This window comes from Odocoileus virginianus, chromosome 6 (assembly GCF_023699985.2).
Source record: "Odocoileus virginianus isolate 20LAN1187 ecotype Illinois chromosome 6, Ovbor_1.2, whole genome shotgun sequence".
Classification (NCBI taxonomy): domain Eukaryota; kingdom Metazoa; phylum Chordata; class Mammalia; order Artiodactyla; family Cervidae; genus Odocoileus; species Odocoileus virginianus.
Window position 1 is genome coordinate 67,719,461 of NC_069679.1, and position 13,571 is coordinate 67,733,031.

The 13,571-nt window shown below is 49.0% G+C and overlaps 1 long non-coding RNA gene across 1 annotated transcript; it reads right to left on the reverse strand.

The window, feature by feature from the left end:
• Positions 1-8,147: 8,147 nt before the first annotated feature.
• On the reverse strand, positions 8,148-12,365 carry LOC110134987 (uncharacterized). The gene is made up of 3 exons (XR_002313211.2): positions 12,296-12,365; positions 11,222-11,306; positions 8,148-8,758 (listed from the first exon to the last, which is right to left on the reverse strand). It is a non-coding gene; the product is annotated as an uncharacterized lncRNA (long non-coding RNA).
• Positions 12,366-13,571: the final 1,206 nt, after the last annotated feature.

Genomic DNA, 13,571 nt, shown 5'->3' on the forward strand with positions numbered 1-13,571 from the left:
TCCACCCTTCACCCTAACCGGCACCCCAGATGATGAACCTATCCATATGGCATCCATGGTGCTCCTGTGACCTCTGGTCTCTAGTCATACCCAGGCAAAGGGAGGTAACAGCAGGAAGTTGGAAGACGGGAGGATTATTTATCCCCCTAGTTCCTTCCCTGCCAATCACCGTGGATTAGTGTCTCCACCAAAGGTCACAAGTCGGGTCAGGCAGCCCTCTCTTCACAGGTCCTCTCTCTGGGTTCTAGTAATTATTCCTTCTTCTTGACACTTCAGATTTAGAGATGGTAATACTTCCTCAAAGTTATTAAATCTGAAGTACCACACCACCCTTTGTCAGTTCCTTAAGCCCTGCCCATACCTTGCTAAATAATCCCTTCATTAAACTCCCTCTATTTTCCCCACCAGGTCCCTAACTGATACTAAAGTGGTTGATGCCCCTAAATGTGGACAATCTACTGTCCACTAATTGTGTGACCTCAGGCAGATCACTTGACTGACTTCACCCATCCTCACTTTGCCCTCATTTAGGAGACTACACCACAGCAGCAGCCCTGGGACAGAGAGTGGCCCCTCTATGTCCCTTAGCTCTTTTATCGGTCCCCTGCTCCCACACTGCAATTCCTGGCTTAGCTGCTCTGCTTCACAGGGTCATTCAAGTCCCTGCCTCCAGATCTTAGCAACGGACACAACCTGCTGAAGGCTAAGCTAGCTGGCCAAGTGAAAAACACTTACATAGAGATGACCATCAAGTGGGGATCATAGTCAAGGTCAGGTTCATACAAGCCACTCAGTTTTTAGCCCAAACTAGTAGGGTTCAACAAACAGGAGCCTCTTTTCCCTCCTGACACATGCTTCCTGGAAAAACACTTATTTTCAGTTTTTAACTAGAAAGACAGATGAATAGCATAAATAAAGAAAAATGTTGAAAGTTCAAGATTTTACATAATAAAGAAGGGAAAGTCATGAGTTTTAAGGGTTTGTGTTATATAAAGGTAGTCAGTCCATAAAGCAAAAAAGAAAAGATCAATAAAGCAAATCAGACAGAGCTGGTACTGCAGCCCCCCTCCACCCTGCAGGCTGAAGCAGATTTAGAAATAGATGCCAAAGGTATGGTGGAAGGAATCCACAAGCAAGAGTCAGAGTTGGTGGCAACCTATCCTCAAAGACCTTCAGGACCTGTGAAGACCCTACGTGTGAACACGTGACTACTCGGGCAGGCATCCACCAGCTTCCTGTCCTGTGAGAAGGATGGTGCAGTGGCCTTCTGCCCTTCTCTGACAACCCACTAAACCCACTTGCCTTCCTGGGGAGGTTATTTCTGCATAGTGCACCTTTTGTGTCTTCCCCTGATCAAAGGAACACTTAAGGCCCCTTTGAGGCATCTAACATGACAAGTCTATTCACTCTCCAGGGTTGACATTTTCCTAGAGTTTCACTTGACCCTTGCCCAAATACAATGTGCCTTTTCTCAGCCCACATTGGAACTCAGTGCCAAAGCCTCCAGGGCCACTGCTCCTGGGTCACTCCTTCTCTCTCTAGCTCACTCTTCCTCCTACAGCTCCTTCCAAGATTTTTCAGGTAGGGTTTACCCTTCTTTGGGAATGAGGCCTCCTCATCCCTATTCTTACATAGTCTTAAACCTGACATTGCATCTTTTAAGAGATACTGCCATTGTTTTCCTGTTATTTGCGGACATTATCAGCAACCTAGACTTACCTGAAAATGCACCCAAGCAGATTGCTGGATTGGACCTACCCAGGAGCCCTGGGATTCCTGAGTGAGTCTGGAGGGCCCTGAAGTAGCAGGGTCCTGAGAATGGAACCCATTCCATACAGCCTCTGTCTGACGTCCCTTCTAACCGCCCCCACCACCTAGCTGATGTATACTGACTCACAGTTTCCCTCTGGAAGGATAAGGGCCTTTCATGAAAGAAGCCTCACTCATCCCTATACCAGCTGCCCACACTCTTGGTCCAAGGCTTGGAGGGTGTAACCCTTTGGCCTACTAACCATTGACCCTGATCCTAATGAACTGTTCCCAGTGGGCCTTCCCTGGGACTAGCCTATACTTAACATTTTTTACTGAAGGGAGAGAAGAGACAATCCACTCAATGATTTGCTATTGTTAGAGTAATTAATACTCCAAATCCCTGAGTAGGAGTGACTGAAAAGCTTAAGGCTCTTTAACTCTTCCTATTCTCAAACTAATCTGGAGTTTATTTTCCACACACCCCCCCCGCCCCGCCTCCTCTAATCATGTTTCAGGCCCTCACCTGTCTTTCTCAACCTCATTCACTTGGTCCGGGAAGGGATTTGGGGAGAGTAGACACAATGCCTTGCAGTTGACTAGTGGAAGCTCTAGAATTTCTGTAAAAGAGGACCTAGATGTCAAATATGGGTGATACAGAGTCCAGGGGCCTTTCTTCAGGCTGCTTGTGGCTCTGAGGTTAAAGCGTCTGCCTGCAATGCAGGAGCACTGGGTTCGATCCCTGGGTCAGGAAGATCCCTTGGAGAAGGAAAGGGCAACCCACTCCAGTATCCTTGCCTGGAGAATCCCATGGACAGAGGAGCCTGGTGGGCTCTGACTCTTGTTCCTCCCCCTTTTTACCTACTCAGTTCCTGGCAAACTCTATCCCACTGATCTTTGTCCTACTCACCCACCCATCCACCCATGATGGCAGCTCCTTCCCAATGGGAAATGAAGTCCCTTGCTAGAAAGAAGCCTTAATTTTTTCATCCAGGCCTGTGGGGCCTGTGGGACCTACTTTGGCTTCACAGCCCAAGTGGTGCCCAAGGCTGCCACAGGGTGTTACTGCCCTTCTCCAAGTTACCTTTCTCCTCATCCCATCCCTAGCCCTTCTCTCTACTTACAAGTTTCTTTTCTGTTTTCTCTCCCTTTTTCCTTTCCTTTTTCTCCCCCTCTGCTCCCTGTGCTCTAGGCCTACCCAAGGAAGCCTCAAGGCTACTGTGTTGCCATTAAAACTAAGGAAGGACCACAGAGTCCCATCTTAGAAGAGCTAATAGCTGGAGTTCACAGGTCCCCTCCCCCCCAGCCACCCTCTGTTTGCCTGAAGTGCAAGGCGTTCAGCTGTGTCTGACTCTTTGTGACCCCATGGACTGTAGCCCATCAGGCTCTTCTGTCCATGAGATTCTTCAGGCAAGAATACTGGAATGGGTAGCCATTCCCTTCTCCAGGAATCTTCCCGACCCAGGGACTGAACCCGGGTCTCCTGCATTGCAGGCAGATTCTTTACCTTCTGAGCCACTAGGGAAACCACAGTTTGCCTGGGGCAGAACTAAACTTACCTACTCCTCACTGGCCACCAGGGTCTGGACTTTAAGGCTTCTCTGGGGTGCCCAGAGCATGCAGCCTCTGTGTGGGGCCCCAGCCTGGTTATAGTCCATCTACAGGAGGAAAAATGAGCTCCCAACATGGAGAGGACAGCCCTCCCTCCTGTTGCTATTGACAATATAACAACAGAAGGCCAGGATCTAGTGGGCCAACAAGAACTAAACACTGCTATTCACAACCAAGGCCCGGATAATCTCCTTCCACGGTGACCTGGGTTCTGCACAGTGACGATGAGTGTTACCAAACCCAGAGCTCGGAGGTGCAGGAGGCCGGTCCACAGCCACAGCCTCCCCCTTCTTCCCTGTCTCCTCTGCCTCTGGTTGGTTAGAAGGCGGTGGGGGTCACATGGGCTTGGAGTACCGATATCAGCATCCAGCCCACTGATGAGGGCGTCTCTTCTCAGCTGAACTCTCAAGTCATAGCTTTATTTCTTTCCTAAAGAGGGAGCAGGACCAGAGCCAGGGCACATGGAACAGCTCTGCAAGCATGGGTCTGCACCCCACACACTGATTACCCCTTTACTATCCAGGTTTCCAGAGTCTCATCCATCCTAGAATTTCTGGCTTTAGGCTGAAGGAAACTTAGCCATCATCTGGTCCTGACCCTCTCAGGAGCAGAACAATCCCTGCTTGGGATTCAACCCCCACCCCAGGAGATGTATTTCCTAAACACTGGACTATCACAGGACAGGAAGCCATTCTGATCCAGTCTACTTTGTGGAGAACAAATGGATTCAGTCAACACATAGTACTTGGGGCCATGCTTAACCAGGACTGGGTACAGAGGCATCTGACAAGTGCAGACGTTGTCCCTCCCCTCCTGAAACTGACTAGTGGGGAAAACAGAAATGCATCAAGCAACTAAAGTGAAATGCTGTTTATCAAAAAGGGTGTGCATGGGGTGGTCAGAAAAGGTCTTTCCAAGGAAATGGCATTTAAACAGACAGCAGGAGTATTTTCCTCATTCACCTCTTCACCCCAGGCCTAGTATTGAACTGGCACATGGTAGATACTCAGTAAATGTTTGCTGAATGAATGACGGAGGAAATGAACAAATGTCTACATGTTTCCTGAGAGTCTTTGGTTCCTAGCAGGACTGGGGGCTGAGTCTATTAATGTATCCGTTTGTAGAACAATCTAAGTGAACTTGGAGTTGTGAGTCTTCATGAGGTCTACTCATGTTATGGACGTGCTGCATGCTGTCCATTCCGCTTTAGAGGTGAGTATGCTGGGGCATAGCTGGGGAAGATGATACCCCTGAGATTCCACAGAAATCTTCCGGACTCACCCCCTCCCCCGCAGATCACACCCTGGAGAACTCCATAAATGGGCTCATCAAAGCAGGAAGGCCAGCCCCTTGACAGGTGATTGGATTTAGATCTGAAAGCAGAGATGGGCTACAACTCCCTGCACCCAGATGTCCTAACCACAGACCAAAGCTCAAGAGGAGGCGAGGGGAGACTAGCTCCACAGCCCTACCCTCTCTTTCTCAGAAGAGAGTGAAGGGTTCTTGGAAATTCCCATAAAGCATCCAGATGAGCAAATCCGGGGCTGGTTGCTGTCAGATTTCCCAGCAGGATTATGGGCAGACTGGCCAGCTGTGCCATCCCCCAGGTCTGTCTTAACTTCAAAGACTGGGTTCTCTGTCCCAGGAAAAGTGCACCCTACTGGAAAATGCCCTGAAACTCTCAAAACATGCCTGCATTCAAGTGTTGCTCTTGGGCCTCCAGGAACCTGTCTCTAACATACAACAGTAGGCATTCCCTTCCCTCTCCCTCTCTAGCAAACACCTCTCCAAGAAAAGAAACTGAACTAGTGACAATGTGCGCAGGCAGGGCCACCATGCACAGTTGCACAGGCTGTTCACTGCACAAAGCAGGGGCTGAAATCCAGCCCTCACTCTGCTTGCCAAGCTGTGCCCCCTAGCATGGCTACATCCACACAGGGGAAGGGGTGGCTTGTTCTAATTTGCAAATAGGTGCCATGTGGATGAGCAGTGACCCTGGATGGAGAGTCCAAAGAATTACATCTGAGGAAGGAAATAAGCCAATCCTAACCTTGTCATCACCTAAATAGTCTAACCAGGTGTTCCTCAACTGATTAGATATGCAAATAGGGCAGCCTTCTTAGAAGGTAATAGAATATGATGGATAAACCAGTAGGTCCAGTAAGGTTTTAGTTCTCTATGTCCTAAGTTCAGATGACAGAGAAAATGAACTATTGAGATGTACTAAAGGAGGATCAAATGTCTTCTTTCTGTTAAACTACTTTAAGGAGAGTAAAGATTTACAGTAAGTATAACCGTTCTGTGTTGAAAACACCAGAGTTTTGGAATCTTTCCCAGACACGGGGCTCTAGCTTCACATACCTTGAGCCTGTTGGTCAGGAAGTAGGCCCCTGAAAGATGAGGTAAAGCCGGCATTTTCTCAGGAAAATGACCCTCCCTGTGGAGGGCCAGGCTTCTCACCAGAGAATGCACTCCATACTGAGAAAGATTCCCTGACAGGACCGTCTGAAAGGTAGGCTAACACGATGTACCGCTTGGGAAAGGCACTGTGACCCCAGCAAACACTGGATGGACCCTGAGGACAGGGCGGTGATGTCCTTCGCTCGCCGCTCTACACTGCAGGCACATTTGGCCGAGGGTAATTCATACTCCTGGGCAGGTGCTACTGCCCCCTCTCAGAAATGCCTTCCAACATGGTCTCCTTTAGTAGCTGTCTACCTGCCCCATCTTCCTGGAGGTCGAAAAACAAACTATGGGCTGGGGACACTGACAGGAAAGATAAGAAAGGAGCAGAGCCTTCAAGACACAGCTCGCCTAGTGCTCCTGACGTGCCCACAGGCTGGAGCCTGAAGTGCAATCAAGGGATGGAACCAAAATGCTTCCTGAGGCTCTGGGGACCCCCCAACCTCAATTCCCTCCCCCGCCAGCTCCCAATACCCTATGGCACCTGGGCCAGGCAATTCCCTGCAAATGACCATGGGGGGATTAGTTGGGACAAGGTCTATCCCTGGCTTCAGGAAGAGGAGCCAAAGCTCCCAAGGCCATGTGAAACTCATAGCATTCCGGGGCAGTTCTGGGTGGTGGGACACATGTGAGCATCTCAGCCAGGAAGACCAAGTCAATGTCGTATGGGTCCTGCGTGATCTCCCAGGAAGCAGACGACTGGGACATCCAGGACCCTGGGCCATTTCATCCACAGGTGAGTCTCCCTCCTCTAGCCATCATCCCTGTTGATTTTTCTAAGTAAAAACCACTCCTGCTACCTCAGTCAGGACCTTGCAGATAACTGCACATCCACAGCCTACCCATGCCTTGAAGGAAGTGCATACAATAGGAGCCAACAATTCCTGAGTACCCACAGGCACCAGGCATGGAGCAGAAGGCTCACTTTGCCAGCAGGATCTCATAGAATCCCCAGACAGAAAGAATATCACTATTCTTTTACTGATGAGGAACTCGAGGTTCAGAGAAGTTAAGCAACTCACACAAGATCACACAGCCAATAAGAGATAAAGTTGGGACTCGAACTCAGATTGTGTGGCCTCAGTGCTCACACACGTCACCACCCTGAAGCACCAGAACTTCCAGGTCTCGTTGGAAGATTGAGGTATAATGAGGAGGCACTCTGAGCAAGCACCAAGTTCTACAGAAGCAGCCCTGCATCTCCACCATGGACCCTGGCGTCCATACAAGTCCACAGGTGAGCCTGGGGAGTCCTGCAGGCTCACACCCTTGTGCGGCTTGCTTCCATCAATGCAGCTGTAACCTCCCTGGCAGCCATGATATAAGACATCAGTGATCACATGTGACAGAGCAAAAGCCAAGCCACTAAGCACGTTGTGATGCTGTTTCAACTGTTATTCTCCAAGTTTATCCAGGGGAACAGCTTGACACATCTGCCAGTGTCAGGGAGGGCAGGAATGAAATAAGAGCCTACCTCAGGATGTCCACCACGGCATGGAAGAGACAAATGCACATGGAGCAGTGAGCAGGAATACAAGGTTTTTGTGCTGTGTGCCAAGCATATTGCAAAAGGAGAGGTGGCACTGGGAACAGTAAAGACTGATATTAGAGCCCCTTGGAGTGAATGAGTTACACAGTGCCTCTTCTCTAGCTTCCCTCTCCATCCAGCATATTGTTGTTGTTCAGTTTCTATGTCGTGTCTGACTCTTTTTGACCCCATGGACTGCAGCACACCAGGCTTCCCTGTCCTCCACCGTCTCCTGGAGTTGGCTCAAGTTCATGTCCGATGAGTCGGTGATGCTATCTAACCATCTAATCCTCTGTTGCCCTCTTCTCCTTTTGCCTTCCGTCTCTCCCAGCATCAAGGTCTTCTTCTATGAGTCGGCTCTTTGCGTCACGTGGCCAAAGTATTGGAGCTTCAGCTTCAGCATCAGTCCTTCCAGTGAATATTCAGGGTTAATTTCCTTTAAGATTTCCTTTAGGTTTGATCTCCTTGCTGTCCAAAGGACTCTCAAGAGTCTTCTTCAGTATCACAATTCGAAAGCATCAATTTTTCGCGCTCAGCCTCTTTTATGGTCTAACTCTCACATCCATACATGACTACCGGAAAAATCATACCTTTGACTATATAGACCTTTGTTGGCAAAGTGATGTCTTGACTCTTTAATACACTGTCTAGGTTTGCCATAGCTTTTCTTCCATGAAGCAAGCATCCTCCAATTTCCTGGCTGCAGTCACCATCTGCAGTGATTCAGTGCCCAAGAAAAGAAAATCTGTCACTGCTTCTACTTTTTCCCTTTCTATCTGCCATGAAGTGATGGGACTGGATGTCATGATCTTAGTTTTCTAAACGTTGAGTTTTAAACCAGCTTTTTCACTCTTCAGCATTTTATCCCCATTCAATTACCAATCGCTAAGGAACAGACTACCCTCAAACTCAGCAACTTAAAATAATTTATTACTATCCCTTACACCCCTGCTGATTGAGCTCAGCTGGCTGGCTCTCACTCAGAATCTCTTGCAGTTAGTCAAATGGTGGCTCCTGTTAGAGTCATCTGAAGGCTCTACTGAGCTAGACAGCCACGTGATCCTCACTCACAAGCTGGCAGTGATGTGAATGCTGGTGGAGAGCTCAGCTAGGGTTCTTGACAAGAGCACCTACCTCTGGCCTTTCTGTGTAGCCTGGACTTCTTACAGGATGGTGACTGGTTTCTAGAGGAAGTGTGTCAGGAGTGAAGGTTCTAAGACACGTAGACAGAGATCACAAGGTTCTCATGACCAAGTCTTAACAGTCCAGGATGTCACTCCCACCATATTCTTTCAGTCAAGCAAGTCTCTATGGGCCACCCAGATTCAAGAGGTGAGAAGCAGCATACCAACACCAGCAGGAAAATGGTTGAGGGCTGCCATTTTGGAAACTGTCTACCACGGCATCCTGTAGATAAAGATAAAATTCTTTTATTGAGCTGGGAGAGGGAGAGGAAATGAGCTCTGGGCTAAGGAAGTCGAGAGGAAAGAGGCTTTATCCCTGTGTCCAGAAGAAGGTACTTGGCCAAGTCCCTCCCCACACTGTTCTCTTACCTCACATCCCAAGGTACATTCTTAGACTGTCCTAGACTCAGAACATGAAGGAGAGTGGAAAAAAACCACTTACATCATCCTAACTAACCAGCCTTCATCTGAGAATGAGTCTGCTACGTGACTCTTGCCACAAAACTGTTTTATCTGCCCTTGCTGCAGCATGGCCTTTAAGGCACACGATCTGGTGCCAGTGACATCCCAGCGGTGGTTGCCCTGGAGACCCAGAGGTCAAGGATGATGAGGGAGTGTGTTGCCAAGATGACCTCACATAGAAATCTCTTTGCTTTCTTGTGACCACCTGGTAACTGAGCTACAAAGGAAACAGAAAAAGCCATAAATTCCTCAGATGCGTGTTCACAGGCAGAGCAAAGAGAGCTAAAGCAGAATTCCAGCACAGAAGTTATGAGACACCACATTGATGCCTTCCATTCCCCCTGACTTACTCTGATGGGGCCTCCATCTAACCTCAGTTATTTTGAAGGCTCTGGGATCACCTGGTGCCTTTCCCATTCATCTGGATAATTCAAGCATAATAACTCACAGTTCTAAGTCTGCAGTTAGTGTCCCGCAGCCTCTGCCTGACACTCCCCGATTACTGGGGTGGGGGGAAGGGAGGAAACCATTGCCAGTACACAGCAGGGTGGGGTATTTTGAGCACCCACCCCCTACTAGGTCATTCCTAGTCTATCTTAGCTGGGAGAGTTCTTCAATAACCTTCCTCTCAAGCAACAAAATATTTAATAATTACCATCTTTCTTCCTCTCCTCTCTATCTCAGAAACTCCAGTGCATTGATTGCATGAATTATATTTCTTGGTTTGTGACCCAGTCTTATCTTTGTACCATGCACACTCCACTTCTACTTAGTTATTTTAAAACTATATTTATATATATAAACATGGGCCAGCCCACAACCCCAAACAAAAGCCAGGGTCTTGACAATAACCACCATATCTTTCAAATCCCAAGTGACAGTAAACAGGAAAATAAGACAGCCAGTCACCCAGCATACACAAGACAGAAGAACTAGGCCTTTAAAAAGGTTTTGCTAGCGCCTGAAGAAGGCGTCTTTTCGAAATGCCTCGATTTTTACATGGCCCAAGCGTCCCATTAAATCCGGTCATTTAAAATCTGGGTTCCCAATTGGTATATCATTTTATTTTAATGATCTGTGCTTCCTATAGAAACACGGAAAACGACTATTTCTTTTTTCAATTAAACGTGTAACGGCTTGCAGATGAAAGCCAGCTTCTTTCTCCGCCGACCCCGGGGAGCGGCCCGGGAAGGGGTTAACGAAGGCTCCGCGGACCGGGGTGGAAAACTCTCGGTAACCCCAGCGCGGCCGGTTCGCTGGGCGCATGCGCTGGGGCAGCACTCTGCGCGCCCGCCCGCAGCTCCCCGCGCCAGGCTGCTTGGTACACAAAGACCTGCTTTGTTCCCTCGGCTCTGTTTTAAATATCTGACGGTTATTCCCCCCATCCCTGCGCCAAATCCCTGGCCTGGCTGCAGGCGCGGCACAAGGGCGCATTGTGGGGCCGAGCGAGGGGCGAAGGGGGCTGGGGGCGGCTGCCCCGTTGGGGACGCTCGTGTTTCGCCAAGTTGACGCAGCCTTTTGGGTCACCTGGGTTACGTCGTGGGGATGGGTGAAGAGGAAGGGACGGGAGTGGGGGGTGTCTCATCGTCTTTTTTTTTTTCCTGCCCCAGACGTATAAAGATCGGAACCTGGGGACCCTGGGAATGAGCAGAATCCAAAGTTTCCAACGCAGGCCCGGGGAGGTGGTGCTGAGGTTTAAGCCGAACCACCGGGGTGACTGGCCGGCCCTGCCCCAGCCCCGGGGCTGCCAGGAGGGCCACGAACCCGCGAAGCCAGACGCTGGGTTTCTTATCTCTCCATCGCTGTATATTTAGAAAGTGCCGATCACTCAGACACTTTGAAAAGCGTGGCATTCCAGCGCAAACCAACCCGAACGAGGGGAGGGGGAGGAAGTGGGGGGAGTGATCCCTTTATCCTCTAAGCTGGGAGCCCAAGAGGCGTCCAGAAAAGGCACCACCCTGGTCTTTCTGCACCCACAGCTTTCAGGCCCTCGAGGGGCCCCGCTCAGTGTTAGGAATAGGCCCCTCGGGGAAATCATACCCGCCCCGGCGAGGCTTCTCCCTCCCACGGACAGGTAGTGAAGGCTGGGATGGGGTTCAAACAAAAGCAGGCTTTCAGCTCGCTGGCTAGCTGGCCCTAGCCCACCCCCGCCCCTCCCTTGTCTTGCTGGCGTTCCCTGCAGACTCCCAGGTAGTTTTTCTTCCCAGCTCAGGTGTTTGTTTACCTGCTGAGAAGGAGGAGTTCTTGTACTCTGGGGAGGTTTGCAAAACGCCAGTCAAAAACCCGCTTCTCTTTTCCATTTTCTTCTTCTAATGACAGGGAAAACATTGCCTTTCAGACCAGGTTTTGGAAACTTAAAGCAAGACACAAAATGTGGGCAATTCTGAAAAGTGAGCTTGGTCTTAAGTTTGTGACCAAAGTCCCCAAGACCCCTCAGAGTCTGGGAGGGAAATTGTGACCCTTCCACCCAGGGCAGGTGAAGGAGGAGGAACTGGCTCAGAGGATTTGATTCAGAAGCAAAGGGCGCTGTGATTTTGATATGGGTGTTCTAGGCCTGACTGAGAGCCCCCCAAGCCCCCTCATGGTTTGTTACGAATTTCAGGGTGGGTCTTACATTGCCTTGGTCACATTTTTCAGCTGTGAAGACCAGAAATGTTTCCTGAGATTTATTTTTTTAGAATCATGCTTTATAATTTTCACATTTCACATGTTATCTCAGTTCACCAATACTCTGAGTGTTAGAGCTCATACAAACCACCCTCTTACTTTGCAAATGAGAGAAGTTGTCCAGAGCCACTCAGAAAGACAAGGCAGAGGCCTGGAGGCCAAGTCTCTTAGCGGCATCACTGGATTCCTTCCCCTCTGAGGTGCTAGATAGTCGTGGGCTAAAAGACCAAGGTTTCACCTACCACTTCCTCAGAGAGTCCTTTCCAAATCAAGTATTCTAATTCAAAGGTAAGAAGCTTTGAGAAAAGATTCTTGAGTGTCAGGCAGCTCTGATAAGTGTCTAGGACTCACTCTTCAGTGTATCCCATAGAACTGCTGCTGAGTTTGCAAGACCACACTAGCTTCAAGCCTAGAGATGTAAGTCATGCTCTGCTGCCAGGGTTGCTAAGTGGCAGAGAAAGCTTGGGTGTCTGTTTCCAGGCACTCTTCGGTCTGCTGAGGAATGTCTTCAAGCAACACGGAGTATCCTTTCACCACTCTACTTGCCAGTAAGCCCCATATCTCTGGAGGTGATAGCAGCCCCCCACCGCCAGCAGTCCAGCCTGCCATGAGTTGTATGGAAAAGTGTTACCTAGAACTTGACTCCTGGTGATGAGTGTATAGAATCTCTCCAGCTGTAAAATAGGATAGGGGTCCCTACAGTCCCCTTCCGCTCACACACCTGAAGCCTCGGAGATGTTAGAATGTTTACTGGAGCATATCTGTGACATCATACAAACTGCTTGGAGAAAAACCATCACCAGCCTCACTGCATGGCAGTGCTTGCCTTTTGGGGCATGAGGTGGCAGGATTTATATCCCCACTGAGCTTCAGAGGGTGGGGTCATTCCAGATGACTCTTAGTTTGTATCTCTGACTTTGGTACAGCCCTCTTTTTCTGTACATTCAACATTGGCCCATACCACCCCAGCCCTCACCCCACACCCTCCCCCTTGAGCTAAATGTTGGTTTCAAGCTTTCCCAGGTTGGCTGTTGAACTAACATTTCAAGCCATCCCGTGGAAACATAGCCTGGCAGCCAAGAGTTGAGTTTCAGCAGTGTCACCTTTTGACCATTCAGCAATGTTTGTGCACGTATTTAAATATTTTATTGCATTTCGACCTTACTATTTTATAAGAATGAGTGGAAAATGGAAAAATGAAGTGCTGATGCTAGTGATAAGAAGTGCAGGTCTCATAAACCTAATATAATTGAGACAAAGATGGAAATCATTAGGCATGCCGAACATGAGGAATATTTAGCTTCAATCAACTGCACACTGGATGTGAGCCAGTCAACTGTGTGTTCAATCGTGAAGGAAAAGAATAAAAGATTATATATGAAATTCTGAACATACAAGGTCAAAGATTCTATCTAAAGGTGGTGTGTTTCAGGATTTACCATATTTCTTCAATTCTAAACCTGCGCTGATTTCATAACAGATTTCCTGAGCTGGGGTGAGGGAGATGCCGTGAGACTGGAAATCCAGAAAATAGAGTGATAATATTTTCTAACTTCCTGGGAACAGAACCTTCCTTTAGTATGTGCAGGTCGGCTGCTTGCCTCTTGCATGTGAGACCAGTGGACTCTCAGAAAAGCGTTAGGTATGAAAGGAGATGGTGCCCTATGGACACGGTCACCATGGGGGTCACCCCAGCACCAAAGTCAGGAACAGGCTTTGAGTGGATGTGCCAGAAGGGAACTCAACAGAGGCCCTTGTGCCAGGAAGCTTTCTCAGCCCGCTTGTGCCTGACTGTCAGAAAATCAGGAGAGTCGAAGGCAAAGACTGCGGGGCTGGCCTCTTCTTTGGGCACAGGCTGCCATCACAGTCCTGTTCCAGCTGTCTCTGGGGTGGGTGGGGGGGCACGT